The sequence below is a fragment of the Protopterus annectens genome, chromosome 1.part0, assembly GCF_019279795.1.
Source record: "Protopterus annectens isolate FY-2018-M chromosome 1.part0, PAN1.0, whole genome shotgun sequence".
Lineage (NCBI taxonomy): Eukaryota > Metazoa > Chordata > Ceratodontiformes > Protopteridae > Protopterus > Protopterus annectens.
The window spans coordinates 1,844,763,446-1,844,778,977 of record NC_056725.1 but is presented as its reverse complement, the minus strand read 5'-3'; positions in this window follow the sequence as shown (position 1 = coordinate 1,844,778,977).

Here is a 15,532-nt window from a genome sequence, read left to right as displayed (position 1 = left end):
ATCTCGGCTTTGGATTCCACTTGAAGGGTGTATTATTGGTATAGGATGGTAGGGCTGTGGTTTTAGTTCCTTGGTTATAACGGGGTCTGCAGTCATTGAAGTGACTTCCCACATGGGGATGTAGTCGGCGGGAGCAAGGAGCTTTTCATTTGGCTTGTAAATGGCTATAATTTTTTTTTTTTGTGTTACCTTGTGACATTTTGATTGGCTGCAGGGTAGTTCGCTGACAAAGTTTTTAATGGAAGTACAGTTTTGTACCGGTTAGAGGTGGGGTTTTTTTGGAGTAGAACTGGCAGGTTGGTGTCTAGCTAGGTTATAAAAAAATAAATAAAATAAATAAATAACACAATATTAAATAATAAATATGCAAATAAGGAAAGCTTGAAAGTTGGTGCTGCTGGGCTGGATTGCAGGTGCGTGGTGGTCTGTTGTTTTTACTTCAAGAATACTGCTTCCTTGCTGTGAGTGCTGTGACAGTATTGTTTATGTTTGCAGCCATGTTCTGTAGTGAAAGGGGACTTTGCATGCACTGATTGCTTTTGTGGCCTTGGGGTGCTTGTGTGTTTGTGTGCTTTGATTGTCGATAGGGTTCTCGGCTCATTGGCGGTGGTGTTGTGGACATTTTTTGCTCCGGTGCGGGATTTTCTTTTGGGGTCTGTCAAGCATTCTCAGTTTGAGGTGTTTCTCCTCAATGGGGCCCAGATGGTTTTCGCTGGCTTTCGAACGGTCAGTGTGATTGTTGTTGCCACACATGCTCGGTGGCAGTGACAGAGGGAAGGTCTGTGGCCGCTAAGTTGTTTAGGACTTTGCTGAGCCATGGGAGACTTGAATTTATGTTTGATTCAGAAGGTTACCATTGTGGCATGCTTTCATAAATATTCTATAAGCTCCTCCTGCATTGTGAGTGGTATAATCCTTTGAATAATAAACTCCCTTTGTAAATGGGCTATGTCTAGAAGGGACAGCCCAGCTGACAGAGTGTAATAAAGCCAGTAAATGCAGGCAGATGACTTTAGCAATTAGCTTTGATGTGACTTTAAAACATTCATGTTAGGGTGCAACATCTGCACTGTGTCGCTGCCACTGTATAACTTCATCTTGAAGGGTTATTTTACAATAGCAGGCAAGGAAACATCACATTTGGGGTGGAAATACAGAATGAAAATTATGAACTGACTAATACGTTGTCAGACTGAATGTATGCTGAAGATCTGCGTTTAAAATATTAATAGATGATCTGAATACAATACTGGGTACGGCATGCAGCTCGCAGGCTTCATGATATAAAAAAAAAAAAAAAAAAAAAAAAAATGGCAATTAATCTTTCTGCAAAGCTGTGCAAATTGTAGCTTCATCATTAGCAGTGCCAGGGCACCGAGGCAGAGCTCTGTCGAACTGGTGTGCTGCTCATAACTAGTAGTTTGCAGTGGTCTGGTCTCTGTATAATGTTAAGAAAATTGGTGTGATGAAGAGAGACAAGCTGTGTGACAGATAGGGTACTCATCAGTGAAAGAAAATTGTTTCTTGAGGCATTTACACTCAGTTATGTATCACTTATAAAGGTAAAACATGGGTAATCCTATGTAACACTGTCACCATCTTAGTTACGAGCAGACAGGCAAGCATTGTGTTGTGTCTGTATTTCTCCTTTTGGTATTTCTGAAACTGGCACACTAAATGGCTTGCTACTCTTTCACAATAGCATATTTTATGCATGAGGCAGAATGTGTTTTTGATTTGTGATCTCAAACTGCAACCTAGCCCCTTTAGGTTTATAGGAGCATTATTTAACAACTGTCACTAAATTTGGGTATGGCTCAATGTATTGTTTTGCTCGTCCCTCTGAAAACGGCAGTCATAGTAGCACAGCCGGTAGTAGATCTGCCTTTTCGTTAGTTGACCAACATTTCAGTTTGGGCTCCTATCCTTCACAAACCGCGTGCTGTCACAGGGCCTGGTATGACAGCCACCTCCTAATTTTATACAAGCAGTAGTTAAAACTGGTAGTTTAGTCATTCAGAAGGTGGCTTGGAGATAATTTTGGTAACTTCACCCCCCCCCTTGCGATGTAATGGGTGCAGATGTGGGCAGTGGTTAGTGGCTGGCAAATGTTTTCAACAAGGGTCGGGCAAATGGGTGGGTCAGGATCCCTTTGTGTTTTCCTGCGACTCTCTCAAAAAGAAAAAAAAAGTAATAGTCGTCATACCTTTCAACGGTTTTGCAGGATTTAAAAAACAAATATATATATATATATATATATATATATATATATATATATATATATATATAAACAAACACTGTGCAGATAATGGGGGTTTCACAGCAGGTTACGGCAGCAAGTGATGGACAGCGGCGATTAGTTCTCCATACCTGTGGTATGGAATTATTGTCAAGGTTATAAACCTGTTACTCTATTAACTAGCTTAGTTTGGGTGAGCAATATTTAAAGATTCTTTGTGGTTTACTTGTTCCATCGCTGGTAGCCTTGGGTAGAGGGTTTGCTGCAAGTGGCCAAAAAGTTGTATATGAGTGGGGTTTCCATATATATCACCCTTTGCTAGGAATGCTGCAGAATCTCAAAGTGTTATTGGTGTACATACCAGTTTTGGAAGGCTGAAGTTTATGGGTCAATGATTTCATGGTCTAGGGACAGTTGTGGAGTTTCATTCCAGCACATTTGTTACAGCTGAACTGTTTTTGCGGCTGCTTGAGGAAGCTGTGTGTGTGTGTGTGTGTGTGTGTGTGTGTGTGTGTGTGTGTGTGTGTGTGTGTGTGTGTGTGTGTGTGTGTGTGTGTGTGTGTGTGTGTGTGTGTGTGGGGGGGGGGGGGTCATTCTGTTCAGCCATTTTGTATAGCATACTTATGAGGGTTCTAGTGATTGCCTTGTAATGGTTCAGGCCTTCACAAAGTTTTAGACATTTTGGTGGGTTAAAGATTATTAATTATCAATACATGGTTTAGAATTGGAACTCATTAGCACCTCTCTGTGGTGTACTTTGGTGTGGAATATTATGCTTTTAGCAGCCACCCTAAAAGAATAAGATAAATGAAGGTGCATATTTTGTGTAAAATAAGTGTTTAGTAAATGTACAGGTAGCAATGTTATGATTCCTGTCTATTTACCATGGATATCAGTTAAAAATTACTGACACTGAGTTTATGACGGGCCTTTTCAGTGTGGACCTTTCAGGACCACAACTAAGGTACTCCTCATAATGTGGTACATTGGAGAGATCTGGGGGGTGGTTTTCTTTTTGCCCCAATGTTTTCTTTAAGGGCTTGGGAAGTTTTAGCAGATGGGGTTTTCTGCACATCCATTTAGTTTGAGTGTTTTGGTCATACTATGCAATGTGTAGCCAAGTGGTATTTGGGCCTCAGATTGTTACCTCTAATGAGAGCATTCTTTCTAATGGGGGTCAGCAATAGTTTGTAAGAGCAGTAGTTAGGGCTTGTTCAGTTGCAGTACTGTACGGCAGCATGACTCTTGGCTACCCAAAAGTTTGTAGGGTGTCCAGGCATTTGGGCATTGTTTCATCTCTCATATACCATTTTTCTTTGGCCAAATCACTGTCGGGTTCATACGCATGTTTACTGTATATGCTGCATTTTCATCAGAAGACTTGGGTTGGTGCAGGGCCTTTATTTGGTTTTGTCCATTTGTTATATTTTTATGGTGGCTAGTGTTCCCCATTTGGAGCTGGAAGGTTGAGAGCTAGGCAGATGGTTGCAATATAAGTTAGCTTAGGCATATACAGTGTGCTAATTGATGTGATATGGAATCATAAGGTTACCCTGGTTTGTGGATATTGATAGGTCCCTTCATGTGTGGAGTTTACTTGTAACATACTCGACTGGTAGAAAATGTACATTAGGTATTTGAGAGGGTTATTGAAATGCTGGTTAGTGTGCCTCATTTGGAGATGGAAGGTTAAGAGCTAGGCAAATGGTTGTAGATATTAATAGGTCCCTTCATGTGGGGGTTAAGTTTTAACATACTTGTCGGGTAGTTAAATATATATTGGGTATTTGATAGGTTCATTGGAAACCTAGCTTCAATTATTGCTGCTTTGTCATGGATGTGTGTGAAGGTGTTACATTCATTCCCGGGTTGGCAGGATAGTTTGTATTTGAAAATGTCTTGGAATGTGTGTTATGTATTTTAGATGATTTATGTGTCTTTTCCTTCTTACAGATGGGGGCTGTGGAATGTTGCTGCTATAATTTGAATAGGTGAGTATCAGGTAGAGACTTCTCTTTACATATTAAAGATTTACTTTTGTCCTTTTCTTTGTAAGATGGTGGTGTGCTGAGTACCAGCTGTGGTGATACACAGGGAATTCACAGGTGATGGAAGCAGTGGCGAGTGAGGAGGTTACACATGGGGAGCGCAAGGTGGCAACAGTTACTGACTGAAATTGCCAAAGGCCAGAAGGCATCATGCAATGGCTTGGAAAGGGGATATGAAAAGTGACATTTTTGATAGGATGGATGTTCTTGCCACCAGAATGGAGCACAATGTGGGGCTGACTAATCACCTTATTAAGGCATATTAGAGCTCTGTGTTCAATTTAGGGGAAGAGACCCTTCGAGGGGAAAGGCTAGGGACAGGCAGTGATTAAGAATGGTTAGTAGTTTGAGTGTTCTGGTTTGGATGGTTCCTAGGAGGTCTGAGGGTTCTAGTCTGGATTGTCATTTGGTAGTGAGTGAAGTGGGGGTGTTTATGGCTAGGCACATAGAGTACTTCATTGGTGAGCATAGGTGAGTTTTCAGGACCTAGGGCAAGGGGTGCTGTTTTTCTGCCATTTAGGGTTAAGGCATTAAAAGTTTTGGAGTTAGAATATTCTTCTGGTTCTGGATCTTAGTGTTAGAGCATTAAGGTTTTGGAGTTAGTCTGTTCCCTGCAGTAATCAGGTTACTGTACATCCAGAGCTGTGTAGTTTGGTGGGCCAGTGTGAGATGATATAGCTGACAGGGTCCTGAATTTGAGACTTGTTAAGGGTTTTCTTTGACTAGGCTGCAGAATTGTGTTTAAGGGGTTATAGTGTCTGTGGCACTTGCTATGGCTACAGGTTATCATTCCAGAAAGGTTGAGCCATGGTTAGTGGCTCGAGGGAAGCAGACTAAAGGGATTGTATTCTCTTGTAGTGGAGGTTCCGGTGATATAGTAGGGTCATGGGTAATCTTACTTTATTTAGTTTCATTAAGGCGCATTCCAGTGCTAGTAGGTCAAGGCGTGGGGTTGATGACTGGGTTCTAAGGTACTTTACAGATGATGGGTACATCAAATGATGTTTGGCCTAACCCTTCCCTTTATGGGAGGTCATTGGTTGGACAATTTTGGGTAGAAGAGAGGGAGAACAGCCTGGTCAGGCTGGTTGGCGGAGAAGAGGGACAGGTTTATTACAAGGATTTGTGGAAAGGAAATAAGCAGCTGGAGGAAGTTTGCTGATTAGGAAAGCAAATGGAGGTAAGGATGCTGCTTATTTGGTTGGTAATTTGATGAATGGTTTATGAAGTGAGATGGGACCCTCCGTCATAAGTAAAGTAAGCAAGCAAAGGTATAGATGCTGTTTACTGGGCAGAATGAGCAGGTACGCTGTCCTGATTAACATTACAAGGAGGTTTATAAGTAAAGTAAGCGAGCAAAGGTATGGACGCTGCTTACCGGGCAGGATGAGCAGGTACGCTGTCCTGATTAACATTACAAGGAGGTTTATGCTGTATTTAGAATCAACTATACTATGTCCAGTTGTAAATAAAATTGGTAATGAAAGTTATGAAAGTTCAATAAAGGTCATCAAATGTCATTCAGTGTGATGTGTTTATTGAAGGGGACCGGGACAAAAGACATTACATTAGCTATTAGTATGAAAGTATTAGCACAGATGCTCAGATGCTTAGACTGTGACAACTGTATTCATGTGCCTATAGTGCTTAACAAACAGTTAACTTTGCTTTGTTTAAGATTAATTCCGCTAAGAGTTCTATGACATAGCAACCCTTAAATGTGTGATGAGAAGTACTGGTATATGTTACAAAGGTACATAGCTTAATGCAGATCTTCATGATGCTTGTCAGATGCCAGCCTCTGTGATCATCAATCACCTGTCATATCTTGGATGTGATTTAGATCAGCACACATAGGCATGCACATCATGCTGATGACATTAGGTCACAAATCTGTGACCTCTGACATTGACATCTATTGCGGGACACCTAATACTTAGATGATCCAAAATGAACAGTATTTCACCTACAGGGGAAATGTATGGGTGATATACATTACAAAGTAAATTGCCCATCTCATAATATGATTGTTAAGCATGTTACTAAAGCAAGTTGAAAATATCTATCTGCATTGTAATATGTGAAGGGATATCAGGTTAAAAATTCAGTGTAACCAAAAAATACATAGCAGTGCACCTTAAGTTGGCTCTGTATATTAATCAAGCATAATATGAGAGCACATGAGAAGCTAAAAGGGGAAATCTTGCACTTACAGGATGAGGTGGTGAAAGAATCCTGTTATAGGGTGCAGATGTCCTCTATATGTGAAAAAGTCTCAAAATTGGAAGCTGAAATCATTCAGCGTAAGAGAAATAAGCTCTTATGCGATATGAGGGACTATGAGACTGGTGTGCTGTTTTCTTGGCAGCGTGAGTCGTCAGGAAGTAGGTCAAAGGTTAGAAGTAACAGCTAGAAGCACCAGAGTGTGTCGGCATCCTCTACAGAACAAGATGTCTCAAAAACTGTTTCTTTTGTTGTGTCTCTGGTCTCTGAAGCTGATGATAACAATCAGACAGTAACTGCTAATAATAACCGCTCCTTTCAGTCTAACCAGACGAATCGTGGGAGAGGAGGAAGAAAGGGAAGAAACCGCTTTAAATAATGGACATTTTGGTAGCAATTGTGAGTACAATGCACAAGCAATGTATTTTTATTAATTTGTCTAAACTCAGCCTTTCTAATGAAATGAAGGCTGCATTGTACAAAGGCAGTAAATGTGTGCCTACATTCATACCCTCTTTTGTTGATTTGTATTTTGAGCTTAAAGCATTCTGTAGGAAATTGTTATTGTGTGTATATTTTGAAAAAATGCACAAAAAAGTTTGCAAAGTAATGTTATTATTGATGAAATTGAAAATGAAAATATACTTGAAGATGATTTAATGAATGTTTCCATTTATGATTACGATTATGATTCTGAACCCTTGGAAAATGAAAATTATTAAGATGACAAAACCCACATAGTGAACTGCATCAACCGTTTTATTCCACAAACATAAAAAATAAAAAAGTACTTAGCGCTTTCACCCACACATATTAGGGCATCATCAGAGTACAAAGGATTGACATCAAGGCCATTCATATATATATATATGCAAAAATTGCCTAATAACATAATTGATTAATTAAATAGATAATTGATTGATTCATCAATTCAATGTAGAGGTATATGTTAAAGTGACTTGGCTCAAATATAAAACAACATGTTTAAAATACATATTATATAAATGTCAACACTATACATATAAAAAGGTAAAAAACTTGAATTATATTATTATAAAATATTTAAATAAAAATTAATAAATATATTGAATCATAGCTATATACATAAAATAAGGTCATATAAAATGTGACCTATATTTTAAAATACTTTAGACAGATATATTTTCATTAATACCAGGTAGCATACAAGCATTTAATCTGAATTGCCATAAACATTCCATAGCCTCAAGCATAGTCTTATCATCACCACCTTTATAAACGTTGTGTGGAATTCTATCTATGGCAAAAAATATAAATCTTTTAAAGTTTGGACATCTACTACTGTGCATATATAAGGAACTCATAATCTTATGTTTCTTGATATCTCTAGCATACTCAACTATGCATTCTCTTAACTTCCTAATGGTTTTTCCAACATAAAATGCCGGGCATGTTGAGCAAGTTGCCAGATATACCACCATCTTCGTGTTGCAATTACAGTATCCTGGGCATCTAATGATCTTACTGTAACCCTGTATTGCAACATAGGGACCATCATTAATGTATTTGCAAGTGTGACAAGTACGACATTTACTCATTTTGGATGTTTTATATAAATTCCTATTACTATTGGACTCGTAGATGTCCTTTAAATTTCTCCCTCTACTAAAAGTGATTTTAGGCTGACTTCCTAATATCTTGGATAACTCAGCATTGTTTATAAAAACACTTGTCCATGTCTCCTTAATGATATTAGCTAAGTAATGTGATGTATCATTATATGGCAAAATAAATGAATCATATCTAGGCAAACTGGAATTGGCTTTGGACAAATTGTCACACCCATATTTGATAACGGGTCTATAAACTATAGTCCTATTAGTATAAATATCCCTTTTGATGGTACCAATTAAATCATTGGGGTATCCTCGGTCCATAAACATATTGGACAATATTTCAATTTCTTGTTTGAATATATTGTCATCACTAATAATTCTTGATAATCTAACCATTTGCCCCTTAATCAAATTTCTTTTTTGATAAAAAGGATGACAACTGCTAAAATGTAAAAAAGAATTAGAAAAGGATTTCTTCCTAAAAATGTTGGAATGAAAACCATCGTCATCATGAGACAAAATAAGATCAAGAAATTCACATTGTTTGTCTTGAATATTACTAGTAAACTTAAGAAAATCAGATGTTCTACCCAGATATTCAATGAATTAAATCAAGTCAGCCTTTTCACCTGTCCAAAATATAATAATATCATCCAAATATTGCAAATACAGGGATACATTATGCCAATATGCGGATGCAAACACTGAGTCAATTTCACATTTAGCTAGCACCAAATTTGCATAGATAGGAGCACATCTGGCGCCCATTGCAACACCAGTACTTTGTCTATAGAATTCGCCATTAATATAAATAAAATTATTTTCCAACACAATTTCCATTAATTCAGTTAGAAGGTGGCATTTTGTGACATCCATGTCACTATGACTCAATAAACTAGCCTCAAACATTTCAAGACCCTGCTTGTGAGGAATAACTGAAAATAAACTGACCACATCAATAGTAGCCATAATCAAGTCGGAAGTAATCATAACGTTATTTTGTCTAATTAAATCCAGACAATGCCAGGAATCCCTTAAAATGTGTGGTAATTTAGCAAGAGTATCTTTGCAATTAACATCAATAAAAGATGCCAAGGCCTCAGTTTTTGACCCTCTTGCAGAAACAATAGGCCTAAAAGGTGGATTATACACATCTTTATGTATATTTGGGATACCAAAAACTGTTGGAGTAATAGGGAATTCGACACTTAAATAACAATATTCATCTTTAGTTAAAATTCCTTCCATCAAATATTCATATAGTAACCAATCCACTTTCATATAGGCCCTTGACATCTCATATTTCGTCACTTTTTCATATGTATTAGTATCATTCAACATGATGGTCATTTTATTATAATAATCTGTATTAGTCATTATTACCACACCACCTCCCTTGTCTGGTTTCATAACTCTAAAATTGTCAGAAGTAGTAATTTCTTTAAGACAAAATGTTTCAGCAGATGTGAGATTCTCAGCCATATCATTTTCTTTCTTCAAAAGTTTTCTGAACTGAATCTCACATAATTTTTCAAAAATATGAATCATGGGATTACTTGGTGGAATAAATGTACTACTACGCTTCAGTGGGCTGTATCACTAAAACCGGCATTGTTATTATTTGAAAAAAATACTTTTAAATTGAGTAATCTAGTATAAAGCTTTAAATTAATTAAAATTTTGCCAATATCTAATTTAAAAGACGGTACAAAACTAAAACCTCTTTTAAAAAGAGCTAAAAACTCATTACCAAAATGTTTATCAGTGTAATTATACACACTAAATCCACCTTCTGTAATAATAAAAACATAATTAATATCATGTTGATTCTCAAAGGTCTGGTTATTTGTTCTGTCATCAGGTACTTCGAAATTAGTAATGCTAATATCATTACCTGAAACATTAATATTAATACTGTAACCACAAACAAAAGAATCATGTGAAATATTACCATCACTTAACTCAAATGCTCCTATTTGTGCCATGCATTGTTCTTGTGTGATGAATTTCTGTAATACCTGTTCTGTTGTTGTGTACCGTATCTGTTGCGTAATCTCTCCGACCTTCTCAGAGTTGGTTCTTCTAAAAAAACAAGCTATCCTTCATCATAATCAGAATTTAAAAAATCGTCATTATTCCTATTTCTATGAATATCTATATGTTGATCATTGTTGTCCATAGCCATGTCACCTCTACCATAAACATCTCTGTCTACTAATTTAGCATTATATTTCATATTTTTGTATTGCTTAAAATGAGAAAAAACTTTGTTATTCTTATAATCAATAGAGTCTCTTTGTAACTTTTCATTTTTAATATCTAAACCTTTACTGGTAAACTTGTCCATGTCCTTAAAAATCTGTACCAAGTGAAATTTATTGTGCTCAAACAACAAGTCCTGTTTAATACTCTTATCAAGTGCCACTAGTTGTTCAGACAGGACTGTCAGCTTGGAATTGTAGTTACGAATAATGAGCTTAACCAAATCCAAACCAGTTTTATCAAACAGTTCTAACAATTGATCAAAAAACACAGTACCTTCTGTAAAACCATATGATAATTTGAAAATACGAAGTCCTTTAGGAACTTTTCCCAATTCCAACGACCTCTCCAAATACACGTTGTCCATCTGCAGCGATTTAAATGTTCTTAAAACCTTTTCAAACTGCTTGAATTGTTGATTTAAACTACCCATGTCATTAGTGTTCGTATACAACACATTTGTAAAGGTCAAAGCAGTCAAAAAAACTTTTAAATCTGTATAATTGTAGTCAATATTAGTAGAAACGCCAACTGTAGTCTCGCCTCTCTCACCACGACTGTCCCTAGTGTTCTGAGCCATTCTGGGTGATGCACCTGTAGCTCTGGCACTTCCTGTGTTGGCGTCACCTCCTCTCAGGCTCCCTGAACCATTACTAGCTGACGGTTTGTGAAAGCTAGTATTAGGGGTAGAGTGCAACATAAGTAAACACTCCTGCGATTCAGTGATCAAAGTGTCTGCTTCATTAAAGTTTTTCTGTCCCCTTTCCTGTAATGTTTTAATAAGGTGTTGGGTTAATTCCAAATGCTGCATAAGCAACTGCTCCATGTTATAAGCATAGTGACCACGTGTATGTATATAGATTCACGTAAAAAGAAGCGAACTGTGTAAAGCGAACTTGAATGGCCTAGAAAACAAAATTGATAATAAAATCAAATCAAAAAACTATATAACTTGAAATAAAACCAGCAGAAGCAGCCACTGAGTGGTATGAGTAAACCAACAAAAAAGAAAACTAGTAAGATGACAAAATCCACACAGTGAACTGCATCAACCGTTTTATTCCACAAACATAAAAAATAAAAAAGTACTTAACGCTTTCACCCACACATATTAGGGCATCATCAGAGTACAAAGGATTGACATCAAGGCCATTCATATACATATATATATATATATATATATATATATATATATATATATATATATGCAAAAATTGCCTAATAACATAATTGATTAATTAAATGGATAATTGATTGATTCATCAATTCAATGTAGAGGTATATGTTAAAGTGACTTGGCTCAAATATAAAACAACATGTTTAAAATACATATTATATAAATGTCAACACTACACATATAAAAAGGTAAAAAACTTGAATGAAATTATGTTGGTATTAAAAGTTTTTGTTATACTGCAGGATATGGCAAACTACAGTTACCTAATTTGTCAGTGGAGAGTAAATTTGTACCTATGATAAATGTACCTGCCATTGTATTATTGCAGAAAATTTTGTATAAGGAAATCTCTATTGCTTTTAGTAAGTTTTTGAAGCAGAATAAGTCATACAATTTAACTAAGAATGAGTGGCTAGCTCTGCAAAGTTTAAAACAATTAAAAACGGAGTTTATATTTAAATGTGCAGATAAAGGTGAAAACTGGGTGATTTTGGATAAACAAATGTATTGTGAAACGATCGCCGACATATTGAGATGTGAAGATGAATATAAATCTTTATCTAGGAACCCTGTAACAAGTTATAATCAAGAACTTTTGGCATTACTGGAAAGGGGTGAGCATTTGGGTTTTCTTGACAAAAAGGATGTTAACAAGCTATATGTTAAGAAGCCAGTAACCCCTATTATATATGCTTTACCTAAGGTTCATAAAAACCTTAATAAGCCACCTGGAAGGCCTATTATTTCAGGATTGGGTTCCTATTTAAGCAATGTTGGCAGTTTCCTGGATTTCCACTTGAAAAAGTATTTGTGTAGAGTTTCTATTTATTGAATGAGTTGGCCAAGATTAAATGGCAAGGTGACTATTATTGGGTTACTGTTGATGCAAAATCATTATATACCAACATAAAAATGAGATGGGGGTTGGAAGCCATTATGGACATGTTGGGTGATGGTCCCAGAACAACTTTTTTGATTAGTGTATTGGAGTTTAGTTTAACCCACAACTACTTTTCTTTTGAAAATGATTTTTTTCTGCAGTTAAAGGACACAGCAATGGGGGGCTCTTATGTGCCCTCATATGCTATAATATATATGGGATTTTTTGAGAGGAAATTCATATACCCTACTACCTTTTATAAAAATAAGGTTTTGCTTTATAAGTGATTTATTGATGACCTTATATTTATTTGTAAGGGTGATACTTGTGATTTTGTGGATTTTTTGAGGCCCTAAACTGCAATGAGCATGGTTTGGCTTTCTCTTATGAGTTAAGTAGGGAAGCCATTAATTTTCTGGATGTGATATTATATGGGGATGGTGAAGCTATAGGCTTTAAACCATATAGGAAGCATACCTCAGTTAATATGTTTTTACATGCAACTAGCATGCACCCAGAGCACTTATTGAACTCTCTACCCCATGGTGAATTTAAGAGAATTTTTGATCACACTAGTGATAAAAATCAGAAAGTGGCTGAATTGAATGATGTGGAGAGGAGATTAAAAGAGAGGGGTTATAACAAGGAAAATTATTGAGATGTAAGCAAGCAGTGTTTTGGGGTGTTATGTTAAAATCACAAGTAATGCCAGTTAGGAATTGTAATAATGTTTTTAGAGATATAAGCCCTCCTAGTGGCATGGATGTGAGTCAAAAGTTGTATTATGTTACAAAATGTTCCCATTTTTCTGATGTGTTAGTAAATATTGTGAGGAGATTTTGGCATATTATTTCTGAGGATGGAAATATAGGTAATTTATTCCCCAGACATGTCACATTTTCATTTAGTAAAAGAACAAATTTAAAGGAATTATTGAATTACAATTTTGTTGTGGGACCCAGTATTGATTTACCTTTAGGTACATTCCCTTGTGGTCATTGCAGTATATGTAATAGAGCGAAAAATTTGCCAGGATCTATGATAAATGGGAAGTTATTTAATTCTAGATATTATTTTAACTGCAGATCAACAGGGGTGGTGTACATTTTGGGATGCATGTTTTCTAATACAAGATGGTATATAGGACAAACCAAACACATGGTTAGAATTCGGATTCTTGAGCATCTTAGAGATGTAAGGAATCATAATGAACTTAGTCCTATAGCCAATCATTTTCATGAAATGCACGGGGGTTTAGATTGTGGTTTAACTTTGTGTGTACTTGCAAAACCCTTTCTACCTAGAGGGGGTGATTATATTAGTAAACTATTAGAGTTGGAAACTAGAATGATATTTAAATTTCAAACTTTAATGCCCCATGGCTTAAATCAAGAAGTAGGGATCTGAAAGGTTTAAATTAAGAAGTAGGGAATTAAATAGTTAAGTATTTGTGCTATTTATATTCATATTTATATATTTATTTTTATATGAATTTTATATGGATAGTCTGTGTTAATATTTGTATGTTTAGATAATATTTGTATATTTATATAACTTCAAGATATTTAATTAAGTGTATAAAAAACATTTTTTTGGTTATATACACTGATTGTGATTTAAATCAATTTAATTGAATTATTGGATCCTATTAAGTGGCTGATTGTATAATATATAAGGCAGCTGAAATTGTTATACTGTGATCCTTGAAGACGAACTGCCAAGGTGCCAGATCACTGTTGCTGAATAAAGAAGAAAAGGTGCTTGGTGTAATTTTATGTTTTTTTTTTTTGTTTGACTTTTTGCTGTTTGCGTGCTTTTAAAATTTCAGTGTGTTGTTACTACAAAACATCATCTGTACTTTGATGCTTATTGTCTTATGTTTGAATCTAATGATTGTACACTGGAAGTAATCATGGCACCTGTGAAAGAATGGAATACTAGGTTATTGAGGTACAGTATCAGTTGAATGGCACAGTTGTATTAGGAGTATGAAATTCAGGGCTGAAAATCCAGAAACATTCTTTATTCCTTGATGCACATCACTTTATAGCTATTACAGTTGTGAAACCCAACCGTAATTTCACAGACTGTTAATTATGTGATTTATGGGTAGTGCACTAAAGAATCAGCAATGGTAAATGTGTGTTTCCTATCCATTATGTGCCATAACCTACACTCCTTATCTAGCGTGCATTTTCTTGATAGCATAAAGAGATCTCCAGAGGATGATTTTATGCAGATTTGATTTATCTTAGCTTGCTTTCTCACAACACACTGTATAACATCACACAGATTAAAATTTCTCTGGGATAACAACCATTTCAACTACTTATGCCATCCTTCAACCAAATTCTAAGTCCTTGAAAGTTCAGCGGAGTGCAAAATGTAAACTGACCAGAAAGATGGCAGGAAAAAGGGAGGTAATCCAGGTGCTGAACTTTCTCCTCTTCCCCAACAAGTAGTATTGTTCATAGTATTGTAGGAGATCACTGTCTTTGCTTGGATCTATTTTGCTCAGATCTGTGAAGGCCACTGGTATTTCTATATTAGGGGAAAATTACAAGGCTAATAGCTGTTTCACAAACTTCTAAATTGTGTATTGGTGTGATACAGTACCCCTGGATCAACTTTTGCACCTTGTGTCATATGTTCTGCGATAGATGGAAGAAGCAGCCTGTGAGGTTTGAGCTGTGGAAATTGTGGCACAGACTCTTGATTACAGCAGGCTGAAAGTCACACATAATGTGAGATGGCTTAGATACGAATACACATTTAGCAAACATGCCAAGTAGACTCACTCCCATATCACATTATATACCTTAAGTGATTTGAGTATCATTAACACAATAACAAATGAAAAACTTGATGCATCAAAGAATGTAGTACAACTGGTGCATCATTGCCCCATTTGCTACACACATGCTGCCAACTATCCACAATTCATCTCCACCCAAATCACGTATATTTTCATTTGTAGACGGAAGTACCATGTGAATATTGCTCTTATCTTCAGATAGCTTCTTATATATTAATTCCTCCTTTTGTAGCCTCCATTTTTCCATATCAATATCTCTGATCTCCTTTGGTACATCAGATGTTTTCCTATTG